At 38.5% G+C, this 13,665-nt stretch overlaps 1 protein-coding gene across 11 annotated transcripts in view; it reads left to right on the top strand.

Annotated features, from left to right (window-relative positions):
• NRIP1 (nuclear receptor interacting protein 1) overlaps window positions 1-13,665 on the top strand; it is a 137,640-nt gene that overhangs the window by 106,759 nt on the left and 17,216 nt on the right. For 9 of the 11 annotated variants that reach the window (XM_030234351.2, XM_050973000.1, XM_030234350.2 and 6 more), the window contains one exon: window positions 7,817-7,864. The exons of the other annotated variants lie outside the window; for them this stretch is intronic. The gene's annotated coding sequence lies outside the window, so the exon portion shown is untranslated. The remainder of the gene's footprint in view (window positions 1-7,816; window positions 7,865-13,665) is intronic. 11 annotated transcript variants of the gene reach the window in all.

Here is a 13,665-nt window from a genome sequence, read left to right as displayed (position 1 = left end):
AGTGGTTCGTTCTTGGCATCACTGAAATTATGTTGCTGATTATTTTGATGTTTGCTTGTGGTCACTCCAAAACATCTGAAGTATCTGCTCTTGTCATGCAGACATTCCTGACTAATTAAGTTTAGGACAGGTGGCAGACTCCTCCTGGGCATTTAAATCTGCGTGTAAACCTAATCTAATAACTTGATGAGAAAATGAAAATCTATCTTTCCTGGCGTGTTGTCACCACACACAAGCCACAGAGGTATTTGTGAAATCCTCTCTACTCTTTGTCTTGGCAGGTGACAAGTGAATGAGTTGGTTTTAGGAAATGAGGGACTTGGAAAATGCTCTATGTCCTGAGCAGCAGTCATACACTGTAATAGTTACTTCTGTCATACAGCCTCGCTGACTTAAGATTAACACTTTGTGGATGTGGGGTATATTTATATGAGTGTACCCTTGAGCTTCCATTTTACACCTTGCAGAGAGTGTCTATACAGCCTTATACATGCAAGTTGTTGATCTTTGAGATCTCTTGACAGCTGAGAAGATTTTTGAAGAGCCCCAATCTGGGAGGGGTCTGTGCTGTGACTGTTTGAACTCCAGTATGATGACTTTAGTTGCAACTAATCTGTCAAAACTGATTTATTCAAACCAAATATTTTGTGAATAAGCTATTCTTCCTCGATTTTTTTTTTTAACACAAACAAATGTAAGAAAAAGAAAAGTTGGTAAGAGCAGTTGCACAATTTCCGCAGCAGATGGGAGGATCCAGGGACTTCATCATATTTAACTGCATTTAAGAGAATCTCAGTATTGCTATAGAAATGTTAAATTCTTATCTCAAATCCTGTCAATTTTTTTTAGATTTTAACCAGTTGGTGATAGGAGGTTGAGTTGTGAAAAAGGTGTTAGATAAATACAGGGCAATACTGCATTTCAATGCAATTAACTTTTGTTCATAAATAATTCAGCCTATGACTTTAAATAAATGATCAGAGGAAAAGAAAATAACATGTGATTAAATCTAAGTCCTTGAAAACATTTTACCAGTCAAGATTGCTGTGACTGCTTTGGGACTTCTAATAATTCCTCTGTTGAGAAGAGCCAGTTCTTAGAGTTCTGGGGTTTTTGTTTAATTTTGTTTTTTGTCAATTCTCAGCCTACCATTAGAGGTATGAGGCAGACTCTTCAGATCATAGTTAAGAGGACTGATGATGTGCTATTTTTCATTTTGTCTTGATTTTCTTAGTGACATGGAATATATCAGCTTGAGTAGCCTGTAATTTTCCTAGGTTTTTGGTGGTTTTTTTTTTCTTTGTTTATTTGGGGTTTTTTAATGGAAAGTAGAAGGATGTTTGCTGAATTAAAACTTTTACTGCCAACTTTACTGATTGAGCATGACTGATGACGTTAGAATCTTGAGAATTTTGGAATACTATTTGGCCTGGGGTAGACTGCTATATTGTGGGTGGGGTGATGGAGAAGACGCCAAATGAGGAAGAAAACGCAAAATCAAACACATCTCCAATCAAATAAGTCAGATTTTAAAACCAGTTATTGCTTATAATGGTAGTATGCAGTTGATTCCAGCATTGGTTACCTGTATTACACAATTTTTTCCTCTGGAAATACTTAATAAAAGTTTTAATAAAGATTTGGTGCTTGAGTGTTATTATCAGTTCAGGCAGATTTTAGAGGTGAATTCCAGATTAGATCTGTTTTAGAAATGTGGCTGTGCCCTGCTTGAGATTACGAAATGCTTGTTCCCCATCTCCACCCCTTTTCTTTCTGTTACCATGGTCTACCATAATAAAGAAGAGAGGAAGTGGAGGTGTTGCATAACTTGAAGTAAATAGATTTTTGGTGCACATACTGAAGGCAGCCTTAACCAGTGCTGTCACTACCAGAATCCTGCTAATGCTAAAGGCAGTTGTGTAATTAATGGCCTTGTGTACTGAACTGAGACTGCTGCAAAACCTCTGGAGGGAATTGTTGTGTCTATTGTGTTGGTTAACTTTCCCAGAAAATACAGTCTGTTGCTAGTAGTTTGTTGGGGTGGTGGGGGAGGATTTTGTAAGGCGTGATGAAACATTCCCTGGCATCTTTTTCCTGACCACTGGACAAAGCATCTGCAGCAACCGAGCCCAGTTGAACGGTTGACCTGGAGCTGTTAATAAAAACGAGATGAGTTTAACTTGAGGAGATAAGTGTGGTAAGATAAGAAAATAGAAAGCTGCACTTTAAACTTTCAGTGCATTTTAAAGATATTTTTATTGTAAAATCATATAAAGAATTTGGACCTGGTTCTGATACTAGCACCTTACCTAGTGCAACAGTGGTAAGTGAGCTAGAAATTATTTGTTGTTTTTGTGTAATCTGTTCTTCTGAAGCCATTTATAAAACCTTGTTTAAAGTTCCAGAAACCTTTTTTTTCTTTCTTTGGATCTTTGTTTCTGCAACCTCGACCATAGGTGGCACTGACTATTAGCAATTAGAAGGTTTGGGATGCTTCCCCTCCTCCCAGACTTAGATGTGTGAGCCACTGGCTACTGCTTGATCCATTTTCTCTCACTCTGGCAAAGAGAAGAGTGTGGCAGGTATCTGAGAGTTCTACAAATGAGTAGGTATAGGAGCCAAGGTACTGACTGACTTTGGTCAGTTTGGAAACTTCCAGCTTTTGAAGCGAGAATTGGAGTTTGTACAAACTCATGGGAAAAACTCTAATATTGATTGCTGAGTGGGAGCAAACTTGTTTTTGCAGGCTTAGTTCTGGTTATTCAGGAGACTTGCAGAGGAGGCTCAGTAGGGCATGGAGTAATTCAGCATTCCAGAGGCTGGGCACCATTGAGCAGTTCAGCACATGCAAAAAAAGCCTTCTGTCTGGATTCACTTGCTGCTGCAGCATCAGTTCCTTCACTGCTGCTGGCACAGGCTGCTGCAGTTCTGCCTTTTCACTGGTGGAACCAGGGATGAATGCACACCCTGTGCTCTGGTCCATCTGAGCTGTGAGTGTATTGCAGCTGAATTAGACTGGTAAAAGCCAGGTTTTAACAGCTTTCTAAAGCAAGAAAGTAAAAATGAACCTGTTCGGGCAGGAAGTGCTTAGGTATGTGTGCAGACATACTTGGCTATGAGAGAGCCTTGCTTCAGGATAGAAAGGACTTTATTGTACTTGGTTAGGAAAGAGACTGAAAGTGGTCAGTGGATCTGAAGAGCTGCTGTGCAGTGGCTTTTGCAGCTCCAGTCCATGTAATAGTTCTTGCCCAGTTTATTAGGACTGCTTCCTCATGTTAGATCCCTGAGAAATAGGGAAAGTTGGTGGAATAATATTTTTGATCATAATGCCACCATTCATGTTTACTTCAGTACTGATACTTTAGTTCAGTACTGACCTGGTGTTTTGTTGGAGAGAACGTTGTTTCAGCACATATGGAACATGTGGATCACCTGTATTACTACATCTGACTGACATACATCTCCACCTGAGGGTGATGGGAATGCCAGTAATTTGTCTTATTTTGGAAGAGAAAGGCATTTACTGTAGTGTGCAATTCCTATTCCTTTAGTAGTAAGCACCATATTTTCCTCAAATTTAAGGTACCCAACTATTGTTCGGTTTCACTGGTAGGGGAAAAACTCCCAGAAACCAAAATGCCCACAAACTGTGGAGAGATCATCTTGTAATTCAGCTGAAATTCAGAAAATCTTTCTTTATTTGCTATGGATATGGAGTTAATGTGCTGCTGAGCCAGCTGCTTAATCTTCTCCTATTCTTGCTGTTCTTCTTGCATAGAGTAGCAATATTCCAAAGCACTGCTGTGGTATGTTCATGGATGTTCCTAAAATGTTCTGTTTTGTTCCAAGATGGAATCTCTCTTTTCTTGCAATTTTGACAGTGCCCAGTAGCCTCCAACATGGCTTAGACCCACACAGTGCATGTAAGGAGAGGTGCTGGTGAACAACGGAGGAGTGAAATTACTGTGATCAGTCTGTAAATAGCAGCAGCCATCTAACATCAGATATTTAGATGTCAGATTAAAACAGGTCTTTGGTAGCTGAAATGCCTCTTGAGTTGTTAGTTTGCTTGTGAGTGGGTTTTTTTTAATGACCTCAGTTTATGTGTAAGCAATGTGTAATTTAATTCTGTAGTTCATGCAAATCCAAAATAGTTTGGGATTTTAATTCCAGATTCATGTAGTGAATGGACAAGTCTATGGAAGTCCTTTCTGTACTTAGGATGTTGCTTATACTCTGCAACTTGGTGGTGGAGTACATTAAGTTTCTTTTTTTTTTTTTTTTATTGGTATTAAGTTTTTAAATTACAGTTGTATGTTTCATCAAAAAAGCCCCCAATTCTTGGTCAACTTCAAACATTTTCTTCTTCTCAGCTCTTCTACCTGTGACTGTCATTTTAACAGAGAAAATAATTTCATGGAAGGGTAGTTCAGATGCATGTTTTTTTGTAATTTGCAAGTGTGGACACTTGCACCTAGTTACAGCTGACTGAGTACAGTCAGTGGTGGAAGAAGTATCTTACCAACAGTTTCCCACTCCTACAAAAATTTCTTGTGTTCTGCAAGATTTATGATGTTGTGATGTCAAAGGTTTTTGTATCATACAGCTAGTCATGATGGAGTGCAAGCCAGTTTGAAATTAAAACTGGCTGGATGAGCTTTACTATGCAAAAATTAAGCTCATAATCAAATTTGCCAATTATACAAAAAGAAATGTTAAGCAAGGGAGGTGTTAGTACCTGAAGTGGCAAAGATTGTGCATACAAATCCCTATCAACTAATCTGGCTTTTCTGGATGTGCATTAGAAAGACTTCATAAATACTGTTAGCTTTCTTTTGATTATTTGAGAGGAACATGGATTGTGCTTGCTCTTGAAAACACACACTTGCTTCAAGTGAAGTAACTGAAGTGAAATACAAGAATTTGTGGGAAATAAAGATGTTTTTGGATATATTAACAAAAAAGAGCTTGTTGTTACTCTGTGTTCTCGAATCATTCATGTCTTACTGAGCAGCTGGCAAAAATAAGTTGCATTCAGTGCATGCTTTATCTCTTACATGTGGAAGTGAATTGCAAGAATGGTTTAAAGTCGGTTAATCTTTCTTTTGGAATCTTACCCCCCCATACCCCCATATAAGTGGATCTTTTTGGTCTTGAGTGGTGATGGATACATGTTAATTTGCTGTTTTTTCTCCTTTTTTCCCTCCCATCTGTTTTTCAGCAACAGATTAGAGTCAAGATGTTTTAGAGCCTCCAGTCCTTTCTCTTGTTCCTGTGGTCAAAATCACCATAAAAATAGTGTAAACCCCTGAAAATTTTGGACTTTGCATTCGTATGCATTGTGACAAAGTTTACAGCAGTTCAGTGGAAATGTTTCCTACAACATAGTAGAGAAATACAGATGGTGTTTTAGGGACCATGCTACCTAGAGTTTCACCTCTGGCTTTATATCTTAGTGAGGCAAATTGATTATAATGTTTTACAGTGTGCAGTATCCTACCTTAACATGTTTCTGCTTGTCATTTTTTATAGTTCAGGACTCCAAGCTGGTCAGGCAGGTTAAACAGTCTCACAATCTTTCCTGGAACTGATGCTTTCTTCCTCTTTATACCTACTTTTCCCCTACATCTTTTCTTTCTGTTTCATTATCTCTGCATCTCATCTCAGTTTGTAAGCACTTTAGGGTCGTAGTCTGAATTTACAGGAATATAAAATGTTTTACAATAGTAATTATGCCAAATGTCAAGCACAGACAGACTTGATCTCATAAACCTGGCAGCATATAAAGAAGGCAAGTGGATTTTGCATCCTGGTAGGTTATTCTTGGTCAGTCAAACTGTTCACCTTCCAAAGTGCTACGAGCAAGCTCTGGTGTACATGATTTAATAGAGAGATACCGAGGTGACTTTGAAAGCAAGGGTTATGTTTTATTTGCAATAAAACAGAATTCAGACGTAGACCCAGTAAATCAAACCACTGTGGTTTGAGGTGGAGAGATTATGTTCAAAAAAAATGGAAACTTGCATTATTAAATCTTCTGTTTGGGCTGGGGAGGTTATTTAATGAAGGGAGGTGGGACGTAGAAAGCTTCCTTGGTTTCATTGGAGGAGGTCTGGGTTTATGCTTAGCCCGTCCCTGGGACAGGTGCTCCCTCAGCCTTCACCTTGCTCCTCAAAAGTTTCCTCATCTGTGTCATTGTTTGTTGTCATGATTAAAAGTAAGTAAATAGTTTTGGTCTCTCTGAAAAGAAGTATGTCCTTTCTTTCTAGGAGCAGTATTTTTTCACTCTCTGGTCTTTCTTGCCACTGTGCCCTCTAAAGTGAGAGCAGATTGCATCAGGGTAGGGATATTGTCGTTGTACAGCTGGAGAAGTGAAAGAGCTTTCATAGACTTTTTAAAAGTAGCAGCTCAAGAGAAGGGGAGCCCTTTGATGCTATATTTTAGCCCTTCTACATTATATTTTAGGCCTTTTGTACCCTTTTCTTCCTATCATTAGTCTTTGTGTTCTGTTGATCTTTTCGGGTATATCATTCTTTGCTTCCCTTCCAATCATATGTAGTAAAAGAAAGGTATTGGGTGAAAACTGTTATTACAGCAGCACATATTGTTGTACTGCAAAACCAATAAATGCATTTTTTCTTCTGTAAGAGGAAGAGAAAACACTTATTTTGGAGGCCAGTGTTGCTCTAGGGCTTAATTTAATTGCTGTCCAGCTGAACTTGTCAGCATCTCACAGGTGCAGATGTATTTATTTTAAACTTCATATAGACTGTAATGAGGAAAAGGGAACAAACAAGTCTGTGAGGAAGGGCAAACAACATACATCATTTGTGTTTTGGCTTGTGGTCTTGCAGGAGGTATTTTGGTGGATTTGGATTAATTTTTGCTCTGGTAATTTACTGCTGGAGAAGAGGAAGAAAGAGCCTCCAGAGTGTAGATGATCTTTGCCTGGGGAGCAGTGCAGAAGTGTAATGGAATTTCCTGTGTGAGAGGTGCATGAGTATTATAGTAGAAATGAGTGTTTGTGGAAACAAAAGGATAAGGGAAAAGGACACAATAAGTGGTTAGGTTATGTGAATAGAAATCAAAGTTATTAATGTTTGTAGAATCAGATGAGAAATTCTAAACTTTATCTAGAGCGAGAGAAAAACAATAGAAAAAGTTAAAGGGTTATATGAACAGAGTGTCTTCAGGGGAAAGATTACAATAACAGCTATGTTTTGTGTAGTGTGGAATGGTCTTTGGATGTTGTTAATGCTACACAAGTGGGGGTTGTGGAAGTGGGGAGCTGAGGGAAGATTGAATGAGGGGTAATGATGAGAGCAGGAGAAAATGAGTAGGATTCTAGAGAAGCAGAATGCAGTGCCATGGGTGTGTTGTGTGTTCCTGGTTTCATTTTGGTGGTGTGTTTGGGGCTTTTTTTTTTTTTTTTCCTGTCATGGTGGGTAAATGGATAGTGGGAATAAATGGAGAGTGTTAGAATAATCTGCTGATGACAGCTTTTTTTTCCATAGTGGGTAGTATTAACCAGGCAAGGAGAGCTGTCCCCTCTCTCCTGGCAGGTTACCTTTACCAGCTTGCTCAACTCTGTTTCATTTGTCAAGTTCTGATACTCTCACAAATCAACCTCAAGTATAACCAGTTTTGGTTATAAAACTTTATATTAATCTATTTATACCCTGTTAAGAAGTAAGGCAGGCTCCCTTTTGTGAGCTCATCATGAATTAACAAAATTACTTTCCTGTTACTGTAGAAATAGAATTATTTTCCACCGTAAGTTTCTACATCCTGTTTATAATCTATTTATTTTTGGCAGGGAGGAGTGAAAACCAGATTGACAAAGATCCTGCATTGACATTTGAAGGTATGAGTTTCTGCCCTGAACTTGAAAAGTTTATTAATCTGTATTTTCTCTCACCCTGGACATGGAGTGGTAACTTGATCTCATTCACACTAGCTTTGGTCCTTATCCCTCTCAGGAATTCCCAGTCAGAAGATGCCTCATTTCACATCCCTGTATAGTCCTGATCTCATTCTCCTGACATTGCTGACTAGGGTGCTTAGGTAACAATCTGCTAAGTTTCCTGAGAGGCTGAAACCTGCTCACTTGCCCACCAGAACTTCTGGCTTTTTCTCAACAAATGGATTTTAAATTGTATGCTTTTGAAAGCATCAAGTCCCTTTGAGAAAATGTTATGAGTTGTGGCATTTTCCCCCATTGTTATTCCTTTGTTGTCCTCTCTGGCTTGTACCTCCCTTTCCAATAGGATTGCTTCAGCATTTACTTGGTATTTGGGAGTTTGTGGTTCTTTGAGATTCTGCAGATGCTCACAAGTCTTAACTGCTACTGAATGAAATCACATTAATGCGCTCATTTGAGTTCTTTTGGTCTCACTCACTGATGAAATTGAGTGACAGAATTTGAACAAAACTATCCTTCTTTAGCAAGATTATGCATAAACTGAGAAAGAAAAGAAACAAAAAAAAAGTGCTTTAGTAACAATGCAGGCAGTCAGTGAAACTTGCCTTCAGGTTATTGACCAGACCTTACTATATATTGATTTAGAAAACACTGGCATTATTGATGTTACATTGAGCTGGGAAATGATTATTCCAGTTACATCAAGGAAGATGGCTTTATATAACACAGAGAACATGTGTTGTGACCTGTCAGCCATGTCCAAATCTCTGCTATGATAGGGTAAACTGGAAATAATACATAGCTGGTCAGCTGAATCAACAGAGTTGCGGTTATAGATAATAACTATCAGGTAATGACTTTATGCTGCATCATACATGGCTTCAGCTGCTTTGGTGCAGTTTCACCTGTTTATTTGCTAGATTCTTGACTTACAGGTCTTGTGATAGGACAATTTCCCCCACTCTCACCACATTCTTTCAGTACTCATCAAGTGAATAAATTAAAACTGTAATTTTGAGCTATTTCCCCCAAGGCTGAGACAAGATTTGCAGAAAGAAATTCATCACCTGCCTCCCATTGCCTTTCATTGTTAAAAATTTTATTTGATGATGAATCCATATCAGACTTCCAGCATGTGGGAAAGCAGCTCACCTGCAATGGTTGCTGTGCGTTGAACAACTTGAGGAATGGGAACCCTGGAATAACTGACGTTGCACATCTTGGAAATCCTATGCTGTGTCCTGAATGACAGAAGAACACTGAAACTTCAAATGTTAACTAGTTTGCTTTTAGTAGCCATAATGCTTAAACTGGTGGTGTGTTCCTGGGTTTTAGCATGGTAGATCCCCCTCTGTCCTATGCACATGACTGTAACTTCAATGTTTTTTGAATCATTTAGATGCCTCTCTCATGCACAGGTCTGCATGTGTGCATAACTTTGCCATTATTTTACTGTGCCATTAAAATTCATTGGTGTACTTACGTCAGGGAAAATAAATAAGTAAAAAGGAAGTACAAAGTTCAAGAACTTATTACTACACTGTTCATCAGTACGGTGTTTTAAGATTTTCAGAAACTTACTTGACATTTCACACATGTAAATATAAGTAAAAATTGTACCTTTACAGAATTGGGGATTGGTAGCTATCCAGTCCTTCAACATAATCCATTGTTGTGGACTCTTGTTGACTACTAAATTGATCAGAAGTACTTTTTGTAGCTGTGATATTTACTGTTGCTGCTGTATTGGCTGGTTGTTTACTTCTGTTTGTCATTACTCCCTTTCAAAAGACAGCACCCTTGAAGTGCTTTACATTTGGATCACTCTGTGGAAAGATGCCTGTTCCAGCTCTCCAAAGAGGAATGGATAAGAACTGGGTTGCAGATAATTTCTACACGGTGTCACAGCCAAAAGCACACACTGGCTACATCCCTGCTGCTCGATAAGTAGGGGATTTGATCCAAGGTTTAGAACAAGCAGAAACCTCTTGCTTCTGCAGGTTTTTGTGTGTAAAGAGTGTGAGCTTGTATTTAAAAGAAAAAACCCAAACTCACAATGGCTGCTGACTTATTTTATCAAAGGTTTGGTTGTGAAGATTAAAGAGACTTGCCATGGCACTGAATGAACAGTTTCTCACTGTAATGCAGCTCAGTTAAAGCAAAGGCTTTTTCATGTGTTTGTCAACTTAAAAAAGCTATATGACTCCAAATAAACTTGCTGTAGGGTTTCACATATTGGGCAGCTGTACTGCTAATAATGATGAGTTCCCTAAAATAGTTTTATTTGTGAAATGTCCTACACATTTTCATGTGTGCTTGGTTCTCAGAGCAAGCCGCTGATTTGTGGATGTGGAAGAAACTTGTGCTGGTTTATTGTCATCATTGCCTGATTTACTTTCTTTTATTTTTCCCTTTCTAACTCTTCAATGCAGTTAGAAGCTTTATCAGCTTTTCACACAGTAGGAAGGATAGAAATTCCACTTGGAAAAAAAAAATTAACCAGCCTCCCCTTTTCTCCTATTTTGCTGAAAACGCTTACAAAAGGAGGACTAAGGAAGAGCAGAATTGTACTGCCCTGAGGTCTACAACTTAAATCAATTTGATCTTAAACCAGTGACTGTTTTAAGGTCTGATGAATCACTATCAGACTTAAAAGCATCTATACCACAGTGCTGAGAAGCTGGCATCCCAGGCTCCAGGAGTGATTTGTATGTGGCCCTAGTAGCTCAGGCAGTGCTATACCTTAAAAGGGTGACAACCTAATTCTTGTGAAGGATATTTTCAAAAAGGAGACAAGTTTTTAAACCTTTTTTTTTTCCATCTTCTTTTCATTTGAGGCCTTTTCATTAGTAGCTGAGACAATCCAGTCATACAGGTAGAGAGTTGCAAGTGTACTACCGCTGCAAAAATGGTGGAAAATCAGAAAATAAACATTAAATAGCTGAAACAAGGTGCAGGAGGATATGTGATGGCATGAAGGTTTTACTGGCAATGTCCAAGGTGCCCACATACTAGTGAGCTGTGCAGGTCACCCCAAATGGGTTCCAGTAAAAGCTTTAATATTAACACAGGCAGTCCTAGTTATAGACATAGCTCTCTGTCTAAATATAAATTGCTCCCACTCATGTCTAGACTAACATCAGAGTGGCACTGGTGTTGAAAGTGGGGGTTAAAAATTAAGAGTACAAGCCACACTATTCTTTAAATTACTGCCTATTACAATGAGCATCTTAACTTTGTGGCAGCAGTGCAGCTTTGAATGCCATTGTGTCACCCAAGACACCTCTTCCTCGTGTTCAGGCATCAGAAGGGTGCGGGTGGTAGACGTGACCTGTAAGCTGAATACTCTCCTGCATGTGTTTAAAGCTTGGAGAATGTATCAGTGCGTGGATGGATGGATAGATCAGCAAATGACTTTCATTGCTGACTATTTTCAGCAGCTGAGTTTTAATGAGTCTTTCAACTGTTGCTACTGTGTTTAATCTGCTCACTTAGTCAGCCTTCAGCATTAGAGAGGCTTTCTAGGAGGTAAATGTTGTCCTGATTACAGAAGAGGTTAGTTTGATTGTGTTCTGCACAGACCTTGAGGTTTTCTTTGTTAATTGAGAAATATATGCTGTACACACAGATAATTAGGATAAATAATCAAGTGTTGTGCTTGGAAGTGCACATCCAAATATACAATTGTTATATATGATAAGTGTCTTGAACTGCTGCAAATTAAAACCTGAGGTCCTGAGTCTTTAGCACTGGTCTTGCTATGTGTTTGAATGGGTTTTCCTTTTAGATTTGTAGTTTAATCTGTATTAGCAATGGCTGAATAAAGCGAAAAGGGTGGCAAAAAGTGTCTTTCACTTCCTTTTTATTTAACATAAGAGTTTTTCTGTAGTTTATTTACTGTGCTGCCTAATAGGTCTTATCAAAATAAATAAGGACAGAGCAGCTGCTCTTAAATGTAGGGAATACTTAAAACGTGCAATGTACCAATGTGAAGAAAACTAAGTGTAGTGGTATTTCTGGTAACTCTACTAAAAAAAAAAGATAGATCCAGAAGCTTTGATCAAATGCCAGCTCTTACATCAGTCCTCTTTGTAATCTTTCTTGCTGATCTGTGACCTTGACCTTGTGTTTGTGTTTGTATGTCAAATCTATTTTAGGGATGGACAAACTAAGTTCAGTTTAATAGGATTTATACTCCAGCTTCACAGGATACCTGAGTAAAATATAAAAATTAAAATATTTGGGTCAGTTAAATTTTTAGTAATCCTTTAAAATTTCAGTGGGTTTGAAGACATTGACTTTGTTCTTGGGAGATGGTTCTTACAAAGACATCTTTAGCTCAGCAATAAACTCTAAATTCAGCGTGGGCCTTCTGACTGGAGATGGGGTTTTCTCTTCAAGCATCTCACCAGTGGCTGTGCTTTTGTTTGGCATTGAGTGAGGTTCAGAGCTGAAAGTAGTCCCTGCTCTTTGTCCTGCCTCATGCCACTTGCAATCCCGTGTCCCCACAGGGATGCTGCCAAGTGTCTGTTTTTGTCCCTGCAAAAACAGACACTTGGCAGCATCTTTGGAGTTTCTTTGGGCTGTGATGAGGTCCTCAGTCTGGCTTGCCTTGTAGGAGCTTTGTGCCACCTGCACTCAGCAGATTGTTGAGCACAGCCTTTATTTTAAGCATGAGCAAACAGGGCAGCAGGGTTGGTTGGTGTAACACTGGCACTTTGGGCAAATGGGTTCATAAGGCTTAGTGAGGTTGTTGGTTTCCTGGGCATTGTGAAATAGGGTCCCAAATTAGCTAATACTGCTGTGCAAGTATGGAGCAATAGATTTATTTTTAACAGGTCTTTTATTTCTGGGGTAGTGTTATTTTGTGTAGGAAATCACATGCTTTCTTCTAAAATCAGTCACACATCTATGTTACTTTGTTTTATACTTTTTTATTTGGCTTAAGCATCTGTTTTACCTCTCTTGACAGTAATGGAACAAGCAATAATAAGAAGTAGCTTTATTTTTTTGTTATTGCAGTTGTTTTCTCCATGAAGAACTCATTAAAAACAGATATAAAATGTTTCTTTTCCACAAGATTGTGATGGCATATTATCTTCTTAAAATGCGTGGCACCATTATCAGCATAAACTTTGGGAAATTATTTCAAAATGTATGTCCTTAGTTGAGGGATAGTTAAGCACTTCCCCTTACCAGCTATCCATTGTTTTTGCTATGCCTTTGTGGCAGTAAATGTTATTTTCACTGGTTTTGAGTTAAGTTTGTATTTTAATTGTTCTCATTTGACTCATGGCTACAGGTGAGGTCCTGCTCTTTATGTGTGAGGATCAGATGATGGCCTGTGTACATCTGTGTGACTTGAAGTCCTTTTAACATTTTATTTAGGGATTTGTGCTGTGAATGTTTTTAGATTAACTCTGCTATCATGATAAGGACTTTGCCCTTTTGTCTTTACAGGATGTTAGGTGCCTCTTCTCCCAAGGTTTCACTAAAGCTGGTTCTTACATTTTATCTTGAATTTCACTTGGCTTTATTGCTGTTTTGGAGAGAAAAAAAAATGTAAAAATTATTTGAACTGAGCTAGTAGAAACCATCTTGCTAATGCAGATTCTTTCTTTCACACTTAAATATGGGTATATGAGCCTTTTCTATGTCTTCAGCAATGTTTGTAAACATCATCCACAATAAGCTGAAATCTCCTATTACAGCAGAAGCTGTAGTGTCCCCTCCACTCAAAAAAA

This window comes from Serinus canaria, chromosome 1, assembly GCF_022539315.1.
Source record: "Serinus canaria isolate serCan28SL12 chromosome 1, serCan2020, whole genome shotgun sequence".
Lineage (NCBI taxonomy): Eukaryota > Metazoa > Chordata > Aves > Passeriformes > Fringillidae > Serinus > Serinus canaria.
Note: the sequence above shows the minus strand (reverse complement) of the source record. Positions and strands in the feature narration are given on the sequence as shown.